We start from the raw sequence: 15,349 nt of genomic DNA on the forward strand, positions 1-15,349 counted from the left end.
CAAAACAATACAAGTGTAAAACAGTACATATATTTATATGGGTAAGACAAATGCATAGTTTAAAAAGGAAAGAATGTAGACCCTGATTACTTCTCTTAATGGTTACTCCTTTATTACTATTGAGTATCATGGTGGATATTCATTACACTTTGAGTTCCATTCATAACACCAGGGCTCAGAGCATAAAAGAAGTGCTTGTACTTATGAAGGGGGAAGGATGAGTAGTAAAGCATTCAAACTTGGCAGTGGAGTCGTGTCATATTATGTTTGGTATCTGTGCTTCAAGCATGATGCTGAAAACTGGTATGTGTTCAGAGAAGAATTACAGGTACAATGGCAAATCATGTTTTGTATCTGAAAATTCAAGGAACTTGGTATTTTTGTTTCAAAAAAGTAAAATTTAAAGGGTTCAGATTTCCACTTGAATATATCTGAATATAAAGAGTCTTCATTCCAGTATACAAAGGCATAACAATATTCAATGTCTGGAATCTTAGGCTTCAAAATAGCAAAGATTTTTAGCAGGGAAGATTAAGGGTTGAAGGAATTTGCTGAGCATCGAATTCCTCACTGCAGAGCCACAGAGTCAAGATGAATAATTCTTTTAAATCTATGTTATGATGGAAGTTGAGATAAGAAATAACTGCACTTCTGTTATTAAAATAAATAAATAAATAAAAAAATATGAAAAACTAATTCAGCTTTGAATTAATTGTATGCTTCGTGTTTGGTCCTGTTTTCATGTTTGCTGTCTTGTATCATTTTATTTCCTTTACTCCTTTATTTCACATAGAAAATGGAAAGGATAACCTGCCTTAAAAAAGATGCAAGAGTTTGTATTCTCAATATTCTTATCATCATTAAAATTACTTATTTTTCGTCCTTGTAATTATGTCCCTTCAAAAAAATCAACTAACTAGAAAATATGCTGACTTAGGTAATCTCTAATCACTGACTGTCACAAAATCTCACTGCAAAAATCTGTCTCAATACATCATTGTGTAATGATTCCAGGCTGCATGAAAAGAAGCCCTCAAGGCACATCTCTCAGGAAGCAGTCTGGCAGAAGATTCAAAACATTTTACAAGTAACCAGAACATTTTAAAAAACAGCATTTTACTTACTTTAAAATGTGGCTACGTGATGTCACATTGTCACCATACTAGCAAGTTCCTCAATCTGCTCTGTGGTCCATACCTCAAAATTTCCACTGAACATGAGGTTCAGCCATTGTTTTCATTTTCTTCACTAGTGAAGCAAGCCATTTTGTGAAAAAAGCCTCTTAGCTATGCTGAATTTTCTTGATGCCTGCCAAAGTACTCGTATCCACTGAAAGGAGCGCAGGATGATAGACATAATCTGAATAATGAATATCAAGCATACTGCATTGCTAAGCAATATTATTATTATGAAACTAAAGCAACAGCAATAAAAAAAGATGTCGTTCAATTTATCAGTACAAATTACTTGCTTTGGTACTGCTTCTGTTACCTCTAACAGATTCTATAGCAAATACGCACATTCATAATTAAAATGAAATTTTATTTCATTCCTGATTTTACAAACTTCTCTTGATACCAAAATATAAAATGTTTTCTTTCCTTCATTTTGAAGTATTACTGATAATGAAGATTCTGTAGCTTGGCAGCTGACCACTGGATATCCCTGCAAATTCAAGAAGGACAGATGCAAAGGGCTGTGCCTTTGGAAGGAGTAACCTTTTGCACTGATAAATACTGGGTGGTTAATAGCTGGGGAATAGCTCTGCAGGAAAGGACCTGAGAATCTTCATGGACGGAAAGCAGAGAATGAGTCAGCATGCCGAGACAGCAAAAGCCAATAGCTCCTTAACTGATAATTAACAAGAATTAACAAGAATATACATGGTAGGTTGAGGATAATCACTACCTTTAGACAATCAGCACTCATCACTTTCAGAATACTGTGCCCAGTCTGGGGCTTCCAAACACATGAAATACATCAACAAATAGTAGAGGTTAAGTGGAGAGCCACCAAGAGGTTTGAGGAGTTGACCACTTTCCAGGAGACAAGAGTCTGAAGGAACTGGGTTTGTTCAACCTAGAGGAGAAAAGTCTTTGAGGGAATCAAACACTAGTTATAAAACATCTATGACACAGTTATCAAGGAGAAGAAGTCACACTCTTTTCTGTGGACAAGAGATAATGAGCACAATTTTAAACGTGGCTCATTCTGAGCAGGCAGAAGAAAAAGCTTTTTCATGTGATGATCACTTCCAGCAGTGGAAGAGGTTGCCCAGACATGTTCTACAAACTGTTCCTAGAGGCTTTCAACCCTGATTCCTATGGAATTCCTGAGGAAGCTGGGCTGGCCTCATGATGATGATGCTTGAAATGGAGACTGGATTAGGTAACCTCCAGATGTTCATTCTGAATTATTCTGTGATGTTAAATTTATTATTTTCAGGTGTGCTATGTAAAATCATTGACTTCATTGATGTCACACGAGCAAAACTAGTTGTTCTTAATAAGTAGTTCTCCTGAGAATGAAAGTAGATAAGAGCCCTATCAAGCGTTATTACTTACCTCATGAGCACTATAATGAGAAGAAAGAAAAAGTGAAAATTATTGGTTTCATCTCTCATATTAACAGGCATAACTTTGGCTATTTTCAGCTAGCACTGCTGTAAAGTTATTTTCTACTGTTAGTTTTAAATGTATGCTAGATTTCAACTTCGGCTTTGTCATATGTGTAATATGCACTTTATGATTAAGTTGATTCAGAACTTAGAAATAAAACACCACTACATACGTTTAATTTGGAAGCATTCATTTTGCAAACATAATTGCAGGGGAAGTTTCCTGAAATTTGAATGTTCTATATATAATTATAAAATTCTATGAAACATTTTGAATTATGTGCATATTCATCTGAGGTTTAATTATATCCTGTCTAATCATGAACTGTTGCTTTTCCAGAAAATTACACTCTGTGCTTGATTAAATATTATTTTTATTTGCAGCACTTTAACTCTTAAGTTTATAATCTGATCCACTGAAGAATTTCATGCACATTATATCTTAGCAGCAATAGCAAAAATAAGAATAAAAATGGTGAATTTGGAAAGAGGGAAACAGGCTTTACAGAGTAAAATTGGATCTGGAATTGCAAGATAGAAATCTTCACATGGGTGGTAAGAAGAGGCCCTTAATGAATGACCAGGAGAACACATCAAGAAATATGTGAAATACAGGAGACTGCACTGGTTGCATACAGGCAACGGGGGAACAGAAGGGGAATGCCAGAACCTCTTTGTGTGCACCAAATTTGGGAATGGCCTGCCAGGATCCCAGCTTACTCTTCCACAATTTAAGCATGATGGTGATTTCTGCAGCAAGGACTGCTGGTTCTACACAGATAGATTTAACAAAGATATGGAGTGCCCAAAACAGTTTGGAAGGCCACAAAATCTGGAACAGCAGTATCTGAGCAAGTGAGAAAGCAAAGGCTTATGTAACAGTGAAGGGAGCTTGCCTGCAACACAAAATCACATAGGCAAATTGGTGATCTTTTGAAGTAAGAGGTCATGTTCTTTAAGGCTTGTCTGCTTTACAGTTATATCTTAAGAGAGATTACAGGACATGGTCTAGATCTTTGCTAACTGTAAAGAAACAGCATTTGATTTTGTCATTGTATAATAATTATTTTGCTTTTATATTTATTAATACAAATAGTAATACCTACAAAAATCAAATGATTGTTGCCAGTATTTAAAAAGAATGGTGCAGAAATTGCTATGAATTTCAAGGCCTATGGGATAATTGGCCCTTTTTGCTCCTGGGCACACTGCTGTTTTAGATTGAACTTGCCATCAACCAGAATTCTAAATCCCTTTCCATGGGGCTGTTTTCCAGCCTTTCATTCCTCGGTCTGTACATATAGCCAGGGTTTGTAGAATAACAGGTGCAGAATCTGGCACTGATCCTTGCTGAACTTCACACAGTTGGTGATTGCCCAGCCCTTCAGTTTGTCAAGATCTTTTTGCACGGCCTTTCTGCCTTCAAGGCAGTCAACATCTCCTGCCAATTTTGTGTAATCCACAAATGTCTATAGTATGCATGTGAATCCTGCATTCAGACCATTTGTGATAGTATTAAAGAAAGCAGGTCTGGAAATGGAGCCCTGGGGAACCCCACTGGTGCCAACCTGATGTAACCACCTAAGCACGAGCCGCCACCCACTCCATTTCGTTTTTGTTTCGCTGTGTGCTGGACATTTTTTCCAGAAGGGCAGTATTGAAAGCTTTGCTAAAATCCAAAATTATTACATCAACTGGCCTCCCTTAGTCAGCTAGGTAGGTATGCTTTTCATAGAAATAAATCAATACTGTTTATAATAATAAGGCTTTAGCCTACATTGGCTCTGAACAATGACTGCACTTTCTTTCAGGTCTTTTTCAACTTGTAGAACAGTTTTCTCTTAATTTTACCAGGCTCTGAAGTGAAACTGACAGGCCTGTAATTGCCGGGGGTCTTCTTCCATATTTTTCTTGATAATTGACATAACCTTTACCAGCATCCTGTTGATTGGAACCTCCTGTTAAAAAATGAGATAGGTCATATGATGACATAGGTCAGTTCTGAGTACACTAGGATGAATTAAACACATGGCAGAACTGTTCTACCATGACAGCTTAAGTTCAAGTATTATATGTTGGATTTGATTTAGCATTGTAATTACCTTTTGAGCTTCATAATGATTAATAGTGACACAGTGAGTTTTTTTGTTTGTTTTTGTTGTTTGTTTGTTTTTAAATACTGGACTTATCATACACATTGTTTCTAGGAGGAATCTTGACAGGGAAGAAGGATGGTCTTGTGGTTAGGGTTCTCTAATAAGGATACATCGACTTTGTCAAGCAAAATGTAATATAGAGGTATCAAAGCTGGCAGTAAGTAAGTTAATTAGTTAGTTTAGAAGCAGTCCTGCTGGTACCAAAGCTGGTATTTTACTGTAGCGCCATCACTAAATTTAGAGCACTGAACTTATTACCATGTACTGCAGCAGGTATACATTCCTAGAAGACAAAAATCAGTTTTCTGAAAAATGCCTCTCATCTTTTTGTTCTGATATCAGATAATAGAAGATATCAGCTCAGAATCAGCTGGAATCTCAAAGACTACATACAAGTTTTTTTGAGGTGAATGTTTATCTCTTTTTTATCTCTTTTTTTTTTCTTTTCTTTTTTCTTTCTTTTTTTTTTTTTTGCCTCTCACTTTTAGCAACAATTAACTTTTATTTTAAAAGAAATACGTTTTCAGTACCACAACCAATTTTGCTTTTTTTTCCTCCCTTACCACTTCCTTTGAAAATCTCTTGAATTAGATGAGCCCTCTGAGGCTGAGTATTTTTACCTCTCATTACCTGAATTACTTAGACTACTCAATAACTAAAACAACCTTCTCTTTTCCTCAGTTAACCTATTCCAGTGTGAGTAGCTCTTTCTTCATTCAGGAGTGAAGGAAAAAGAAAAAAATCATTCTTCTACTTCATTCTTGCCAAGCTCATTTGTAAGCACAAATTGTTAAAATGAAGAGCTCCTTAAACAATCCAAAGTTGAGCAAAGGAAGGGCTAGGGTGGCTTCTCAGAAACAGATGAATTAGAAGTAAGAAACAGATTTCCTCTTCTATACCACTACCCACATCTGAACATACAAACAACAAAAACAATGGTAAGGTAAGAAACAAAACGACGACAAACTCAAAAAAAAAAAAAAAAAAAAAAAAAAAAAAAAGAAAGAGAGGAAAAGAAAAGCTGATAGTCAGATAAAATCAAAGATTGTTTCTTACATTCAGTTTGTTTTGGAGCATTTATATACATAGGTTGATTTTTTGCCTATACTAAAGTAAGTGGACTGTTTGATATCGGTCTCAAACTAAGCCCAATTTTTTTATGAAGATTTTACCTTTTGATTAAGAGAGATTTCACCCTAAAATTGCCAACAAAAAGTAAATTCTTGAATTTACAATAATGAATTCTTATTGATGGTTTTAGAAGTATCCGTTTATTTATTTATCTGTTTTTTAATTTATTTACCTCCTCTTCATATTTCTTCCTTCAGATTCCAGTGCCTGCTCTAGGTTACACTTCATGTTATAAGCTGAAAATTCTTATTTCTTTTGGAAACTAGTTACAATGACCAAACATTTTCTCAATTTTTCATTCATAGGAAAAAAAAAGATCTGAATTTTTTATTCATCTCCACATATGGTTGTGTGGACATTCTTTTATATTACTGAGTTCATGTTTTGGAATAAAGTATTTGTCCAGAATTACAGTTTGGCTAATGTTAAGCTGTCCTATCTATGAATCAAATATTATTTAATATTCACAATTCTCTCATCTTATGTCTCATCAATAAATCACTAACAAAGCTTTCTGATGTGTTTTTAGAATGGATGAGGTCATTTATAAACAAGCATTCTGCAGTTTGAAACCAAAAGAGCAGATTAAATAACCAGTGAGCCATTATTGCTGCAGAACATAGACACAGTTTCCTTTAAGATGTGCTATTGACACCAGTTCTGCTCTTTTGGACCTGGTGAGGGTTTGGGAAATGTGCTATCTTATCTTCCAGCAGCTTAATTCATTACATGTGATATTTAGAGCTGGCCATGAGCACATCAGAGCTCTTGGAGGCTTAGTTAACTAAGCTTGCGGCAGTGTTGGTTTTATGTTTGCAATATTAGAGGCCTAAGCACTCTGAGATTTAGAGAATAGGATTAGCCGTTAAGTAGACTTAGGTGTTGTAAATGGGGTTTTCAGATCTGCTTTATTCATTGGTGTTTTTAAATCTAGAGGCAAGAGCTGACACCAGAACTGGATGAAGTTACTCACCTGTTCTATATTTTGAAGTACAAGGTCATTCTTATGTAGTAGAGGGTGGCAAATCCTTACATTAGATGGAACAGAATTGACTTGCACTGTGTTTTGAAAAATAGTAATAGTGCTGGGTTAAAGAAGTTAGCTGTATTAAGCCATTGCACACGACTAGGCTTTTAGCTCAGATTGGTGTAAATGATTAGGCTTTTAGCTCAGATGATACATAAAACAGAAGTCAAAAAGAATTTTAGAAGGTTGGCTAAAGTTTTGTTCATTTCTATTGCAGGCATAAAGCATATTTGTATTAAAGTAAATAGTTTGACTCCGTGTACAGAATCTCATCTGTTTTCTGCAGTGAAGTGCCAAGAATACTGATCTTATTGTACATTCATGTTTTTATAAAACTTTACAGGGAATTTATAGGGAATTAATAGTTAAGCTGAATTCACAAGATACTAAATTAATCTCATTCCAGCAGTACTGTGTTCTTAGAGATTTTACTCCACAAAGGATCACATAGTATAGCACAAATACTCAATGAATGCAGTTAAAATAGCTTAGGGAAACAAAAGCATCAAGCTTAGTTGGGGAAGAAACTATATACCTTAACAAAACTTCCAAGATATGTAATGATATTGTACCTCCTTAGCCCAAGAGTGCATGAACATGAAAAGTAGACAACTAAAAGATGGGAATACTTACACAAAATTAAAGATGAAAACCTACAAGTTTTATATTGTAAGCATAGAATTTATCTTTACTGATTTTCATCTGGCTGATTAAACAAATGTATTCAGCTAGATATACAATAGGGATAAAACAGATAAATATTATTGGAGAAGCAGATGCATAATACTGAGGTAGGGGATAAGAATAATTTTACATTGTCTAAGTAAAGGTAAATTGAAATGGTATTTTCTCACTTCCATTTGTAATGGCCAAATTTAGATACGCCTGTGTAACTCCCACTGATGTGAAACAGACTGTGGCATATTCCCCGTTGTTCTGGCTTCCTCTGTTAATTTTCTAACAGACCTTGTATCTTTTTTTCTAGAGTAGGTTACACTTCCAGCACACTCACAAAGACAAGCTGACCTAATTTAGATCATGCCTTACTGTTGAGAAGGACTTGATATTCATGCTTGTGTGAAAGTAAAGTGCTTTGGAAACTTTTGAGACAGCCAAAATAAATGATGTGAATGTCTTAGTAATTTCTGAAGCAGCAGTGACTCAGATATAATCACTTACGTATTTGATTTTAACATAAATGCTTAAAATACCGTGTTTCTACTTAATGTTTAATCAGTGTTTGAAATATCCATAACAGGTCAATTTTTTCCCAAAAGATGGCAAGACATGTTTTGAGTCTGTTGCAGTGCTGGAGGACACCTTCAGGTTTTTCATGTAGGCTTCTGTTTTGTTTTTTTGTTTTGTTTTTGTTTTTGTTTTTGTTTGTTTGTAAATGCAGTATTAAGACCTATATTATATATATATATATATATTTTTTTTTTTCCTGCCATTTTGATCCAGAGCAAGTTTTCCCTTATTTTGCCCTTTCTTCATTGTGTCTATAACTTACACTGGAGGTCTAGAACATGAAGCTAGGTTCAGTTAGCCCCTCCAGTTTAAAAGACTATTTAAAAAGTGATATTGCCATTGTAGGGGGAAGCTGTGATTTTTATTTTCTTCAACCTGCTGCTGTTCTATAGTTCTTTTGTAGTTCAGCTAGCATTTGGAACAAAACTAGTGAGTAGTGCTCACTAGAATACACTGGGAGAAAAAGGAGAGGAAGGACTGAAACAGAAGCCGTCAGATCTCAGAGAGTGCACTGAAGAAGATGTTGAGACCTACTCTCAGGCAGCAGAAAGACACAGTCTGCGTCTATACTGCTAAATAAAGGCCAAAGACTATCCTGACCTGATTAAGCACAGGCTGGCTGGCAATCAAGATGTTTAGGATTAACCTCTCAAGAGCATAATGGCTGCCTTCACTACACATCACACTCGAACATAAGTCTGCTGCAGGACTCACATGATGCCTCTGTTTTTTCAGTTCAAAGAGTTTTGTGTGACCACCTATCAGAGCAGTTTTCCTGCTGAGCTTACGTGTTGCAATACTTCCAGCTATTATGCTTGGCAGCATGAAGTGGCATCTAAGGATGAAATAACAACTGAAATTTTGGTGGAAGACTGTGGAGAGTCAGAACTACTACAATCCCATTCATGTATCTCTAGACATTAGTTTGGAATTGTCCCACAGTGCAGCATGGATGGAGATTGTTTGAGAGTTCATTACAGTGGTCCTAGAGAGAGCATGGATTTACCCAGCAAGTCAGTGGAGCAGAAGGTCTGGGGAGCAGTGCTCTGTCTTTCCTGAGCTTTCAAAACCAGTGTAAATGTACCTTGCCTGTCTTTGACACTTAAATATTACTTTCTTTTTTGCTACACATCCTTTATCTCTGTAGCACTGGGAATGCTCATTTTGAGCACTAATCTTCAAAAATGTATCTTCTATTTCAGTCCAATGTCTCCAACACAGGCAAGTAGAGATAGCAGCCTGACACCTGATTCTTACTTAGGTAAAAAAATAATGAAATGATAAGTGTGTTCTGAAGAATTAGTCTGCATTGCATGTCAGTTAGATTTTTGGCATAGAACGCTTGGAAGAAAATTGTCCAGAGGGAAGGGAAGGGAAGGGAAGGGAAGGGAAGGGAAGGGAAGGGAAGGGAAGGGAAGGGAAGGGAAGGGAAGGGAAGGGAAGGGAAGGGAAGGGAAGGGAAGGGAAGGGAAGGGAAGGGAAGGGAAGGGAAGGGAAGGGAAGGGAAGGGAAGGGAAGGGAAGGGAAGGGAAGGGAAGGAAGGGAAGGGAAGGGAAGGGAAGGGAAGGAGGGAGGGGAAGTGGGAGAAGAAAGGGAGGAGGAGGGGAGGGGAGGGGAGGGGAGGGGGGGGGAGGGGAGGGGAGGGGAGGGGAGGGGAGGGGAGGGGAGGGGAGGGGAGGGAAGATTTTGTATCTTGCCAAGCCTGTGACAGTACATTTTGAAACTACTTCAAAAGAGAGATTTCTCTTCATATGCAATTAAATAACTGTGTACTGCTGAACTATGAGAAACACATAGACCACAATCATTCATTTCCAATGTGTACGATCAGCAGCAGGTTGCCTGCATGCTAGTAGCTCATTAGATGAAACAGTTCCAACACATAAACCACAGGCAAAAGTGTCACGTCGCACCCGCACCTAAGTGAAACACTTGTACATCTTCAGGGTAACTAAAAATTCTACACTGGTCAATGGTTTTTTTTTGGAAGTGTCCTTGTTTATATTTACACAACAAAACAGTTTATCAAGTGATGAGTTCAAAAGAGGTGGAACAAAACACAGTAAGATGTATTTCTGTATCTCTTTGAAGATGGGAAACTGCATAAAAGATGTTATGTGTCATTTGAGGTAATCAGCTGGAGCTTGTCATCTTAAATAGCTGTCACTGACTATATTTTCAGAAGTAGTAAATTCCTGCAGCTGGTTTGCAGGCACTAGTACTTTGTGAGTTTACTGTAGATAAAAGGCTTTCAGAATAAACTGCATGACAAATATTAGTGGAGCTCTCAAACTCATCACTATGTATTACTCAGATTATTATTTTCAAATAAATTTTCAAACAAACTTAGCCAATTTCATTTTTGCCAGTCAATCACAAACTGATTCGAAGACGCAGAAAAGTATTTATGATTCACAGACTTCATTTCCACTTTGAATTAGCAGTTTTCAGGGCATGTTTCAGTCCTCTGCTCATTTAGTAATTTGCATGGAGAACGCACATTCCTTTTTAGGGACAAAGTGAGAGAGAAATGAGTAACACATGTTTTGGTTCATATGTTGATAACAATTGTCATCACATCCAAGTACAAATGTTTTTAGCAACTACAGAAAAAAACAACCTTCAGTTATTTACATAAAACAAATATTGCTCCTACAACTATTGGTTAATAATATACAAAGAGAAGAAGAAAGCTAGATGGGTCTGCTGCTCACCAAAGCCCATGAAAAAATCCCACTGTTGCAGCTTCCCACTGCCCTGAGCATGGGAAACAGCTTTGACAAATAAGTTATCAATCTCCTTCTGTTTCCAAAATCTGTTCTGAGGCTTTCTAGCTTAACTACATAACTAGTTCCAGCCAGTTCAAGTGGTTTAACTCTCTGTAGTCCTCCGTCTGTTATCTTCTTTGCTGATCACTATGGTTGAACCCTCTGTTTTGGTAGCTGAGTATGCTTACACTGGAACAGAAAATTTCAAGTATTCAGCCCACATGAACTTTGTTATTTTTATAGTGGTAAGAACATTTTAATATCTTTATAGATAAACTTTTCAAGTAATTAGTATTGGCTCTGCTGTGTAAACAGGAAAACAGTTTTTTGATAGCTTCCTATCTGAACCATTTTCGTGTTTGCATGTGTGTATGAGTTGATTGTCAGGAAACTTCAAGATTCTGCATGTGTTTGTTAAAATACCACTTCTGTGACAGTGTAAACCACGGTTAGATAGCAGAGGAGCTTGGGGCAGATTTAACAAAACTATAGAGGACCAAGAACTGCATATCTGCGGCAGAGACAATGTCCTGCTCTGATGCACACCATGTTCCCACACTACATCCATTGTTGCTCTGCTCAGCTGCATGACTGAAATCCACAGACAGATGGTTTTATATAAGCGAACAATTTCAGGGGAAATAGAGTGAAGCTGAAATAAAAGTGGAAATCCACATTCCTTGAGATTAAGAAGTTGCATTTTTGGTAAAGGCTTTTCATGGTTTCAAAACTGAGCAGAAGGGAAAGGCCTTGGTATTATTTTTATTACTTTCTAAGTGTAAGATCCTGGTTCACAATCTATCAGCTGTGCTTCGGACAGCTACTATTTCTTCAGTAAAAATGTGTATTCATTCATCTATTCCTTTCAACTGCTAGTTACTGCTAATGAGATTGCCTTCATTAAGTATACAGTATGACAGAATTAGAAATTACTCCAAAACATGCAGTTCTGGTAAAACATCAGCATTTTTTCCAATCTTCTTTCCTAACCTACCATGTTAATTGTCCAGTTCCTCCTCTGAGCCATTTCAGCTCTTTGAATCTGATGGACAAATGAAAGGAATAGGCTGAGATTTGAGATGCTGGGCTCCTGGCAGGATTCACAGTTCACATTTCTAAGTGGGCTTCCTCTCTAATAATTACTTATCTCAAAAAATAAAAAATAAAAATAAAAAATAAAATAAAAAATAAAAAATATAAAACATAAAAAAATAAAAGAATTGTGAGTTTTGTTATCTGCAGTCTCAATTCAGTGTGTTGTAAGTACCATGGTTCCATTTACTTTGCTTTTGCAAAGTAAAAGTGAGGTTGAAGGTAAATGCAACAGACAAAAGGAAACTGTGCAGCCAACTTGCACTGGGTAGAGAGACACTGGTGTGAGCTAACTACAACACCTTCCATATCCTGAATGCCCTTAAAACCCGTACTTAGCAATGTCAGCACTTAAATGTAAACAGACAGAAATGGGTTATTGGCTATCCCTTTTTGACTTCTTCGTAGAATAAAATCAGCATTCCTCTTACATAGTCTATGTCTCAAAAGAGTTAACATGAAATCACTTTCAGCACAGGACATTTCTGCTAAGTGTTATTATACATTCCACTTCTCATAATTGTTGAGAGAAAATTCCAAGTGATCAGTAAAACTGTCAAATGTAACCAGGAGCTGGGAAAAGGGGCTATAAAATGGGAAGAACATTTGGAGCAACATCTTGGTATACAGTATTCCACAGAAGAAACTATGGACAGTCTTTTCTAAAATAAGTCGTAAAAATCAGAAATCCATTTTTAGTTACTCAAATACACAGTCAAATATTTAGAAGTTATGACCAGTTGTAACAGATCTATGTAGGATGCTGAAGAGCTATGAAAATCAAGCTGAATACTTATTAACAAAAAAGTTACAGTGGGATTTTCCGAAGTTTTCCCGTCACGGAGAAGCACAAATCTCCAGAAGGAGATTTTTCTCCTCATTCACTTCTATACTTTGAAAATCTTTCCCTAGAATGGGAGCTAAACAGAAAGGTTCCATTTTGAAAAACATTGTCTACACCTGGAAGATGAGAAATTTAAATACAACAGCTGAGGAAGGGCAAAGTCACTATTCTAATAGCATTTGTAATGTAACACCCATGCTTGTCCCTGCAAGGGTTTCTTCACATCAGATATAAAGAGGTGATGAATACTCTAGCTTTCAAAATAAGTTTTCAGAGACAGAAGCAAATAAGCAAATCACTGACAAGGAATGAAAACTTTTGTTGTAGATATAAATATGATTAAGTTTGCAAAAAGAGTTATAATATTTCACCATACACATTAACATAATCATCCTGGGTGTGTCAATGATTGTGGATTATGAGGCTATCTTGTTTTTCAGTGGTTATAACATCAAACCTATAAGCTTTCTCCTGATTTTTCTTCAAGTGTGGTTAAATCTTTAGAGAATAGTTTGGTATATTATACAGGGCATGTGACTCGCACAGAAATGCTCTTTTTTTTTTTTTTTTTTTTTTCCCCAGAGAAAACTCCCAGGGAATGGGAATATTCAAGTATGGAAATATAAATGCTAAAGTCTTTAATTGTCCAAGTAACAATTTGATCACACCTGAAGGTTTCAGGGAATGGCACTGTGTCATCGGAAAGGAGGTTCTGAAAGATTTGACACAGACATCTTCCCTGGGTGTGCTGGTTCTCCTCTTCTTGCCAGTCACGTGGGCAGAGAGCCCAAACCATCAGTCTCACCTGGCTTTCCCCACTGTCTTCTTAAGAGAAGCTCTTCGTTGATGCTACTTTTGGTTTGACCCTGGAGGGAAGCAATGGACACTGCCTGAACCTAGGCAGATGTATATGGTGATAACCATCTTTCTATTTTCTCCTTGCACATGTTTCTTACTGAACATTTTCCTCTTTGAATCTGAGTTTGAAACAAATTTGCATTTCAGCAGCTTCTATCTATTGCTGTTTTTCCTCTTCATTCATTCAGTATTCAAATTTTTGTTTCCCTTCTTATTTTTCTTTTCTCTTTCTTTCAACTTTTCCCCAGGCCAAGGCAATTCTGTGCAGTTGGCACTGTTGGCACATTCTAGTTGTGAATACAAATGCTTTGAAATCAGTAACTTCCATTGCAGTTGTATCTCACTGAGAAGCTCAGCCTGTACTGTTTGCCATTGAAAGTGAAACCAGAGGAGGAGGTATACTTGTTTTCATGTTTTGTTTCAAACTCCACCTCAGGCCAAGGTCATTGAAAGGTTGGGCAACCTCCATAGCCTGTAAGCAATTCCTTGTTTATTGCTTTTCAGAACTTTCACACAAAGCTTTTGCACAGGTTCATGAAACGAACAAATTTATGAGATCTTTGGAATTTTCCCTTCATCTGGACTTCAACATTCCTCTCTTTTGCCCACATGGAGTGAAATCTGAAATAAAATTTTTTGCCTTTTATAAGAAACTCAGTGCTATGCTTGTAAATCCAGACTACGGTATGTAATGTTAATCTGCTAATTATAGAAGCATAGAATTATTAAGGTTGGAAAAGACCTTTAAGATCATGTAGTTCAATGTGCAACCTATAATCACCATGCCCACTATACTATATCCCTAATCGGTTCATCTGCACAGTGAAAGCCTCCAGGGACAGTGATTCCACCACCTCCCTGGTCAACCTGTTTAAAAGCATTACCATTCTTTTTGAAAAGAAACTTTTCTTATTATCTAACCTGAATTTCCCCTGGTGCAACTTAAACCTATTACCTGTAATTCTATCACCTGTGAGAAGAGGCCAACACTCACCGTGTTACAGCATCCTTTAGCTGTAGAGAGTAATTATGTCTCCCTTGATCCTGCTCTTCTCTGAACTAAACAATCCCAGTTCTCTCAGCTGCCCTTCTTAAGATTTGCATTCCAGGCCCTTCATAGCTTCATTGCCATTCTTTGGACACATTTGAGTGCCTCAGTGTCTTAGTAGTCTAGGGCCCAAAGCAGAACACAACACTCAAGGTGAGACCTCACCAGTGCTAAGTAGAGAGGAACGATCTCCCTGCTCCTGCTGACTACACTATTACTGGTACAAGTCAGGATGCCATTGGTTTTCTTGGCTACCTGGGCATACTGCTGACTCATGGTCAGCTGGCTGTTGACTAATAACCCCAAATCCTTTTTCTCCATGCAGCTTTCCAGCCATTCTGCATCAGTTTTGTAGTGTCACATGGAGTTGCTGTGACGAAAGTGCAGAACCCTGCAGGTGGTCTTGCTGAAGCCCATCGATCCAGCCTATTCAGATCCTTCTGGAGGCCTTGCATCTCTCAGATAGTCAATAAGGTCCAGCACATATTGAGCTTTCCTGCAGGTGTTTTAGTGAAGTGAAATCAGCATTATGTTCAGGTAGAAGAACACATGAAGAGCAG

The sequence above is a fragment of the Meleagris gallopavo genome, chromosome Z (genome assembly GCF_905368555.1).
Source record: "Meleagris gallopavo chromosome Z, MGAL_WU_HG_1.1, whole genome shotgun sequence".
NCBI classification, from domain to species: Eukaryota; Metazoa; Chordata; class Aves; order Galliformes; family Phasianidae; genus Meleagris; species Meleagris gallopavo.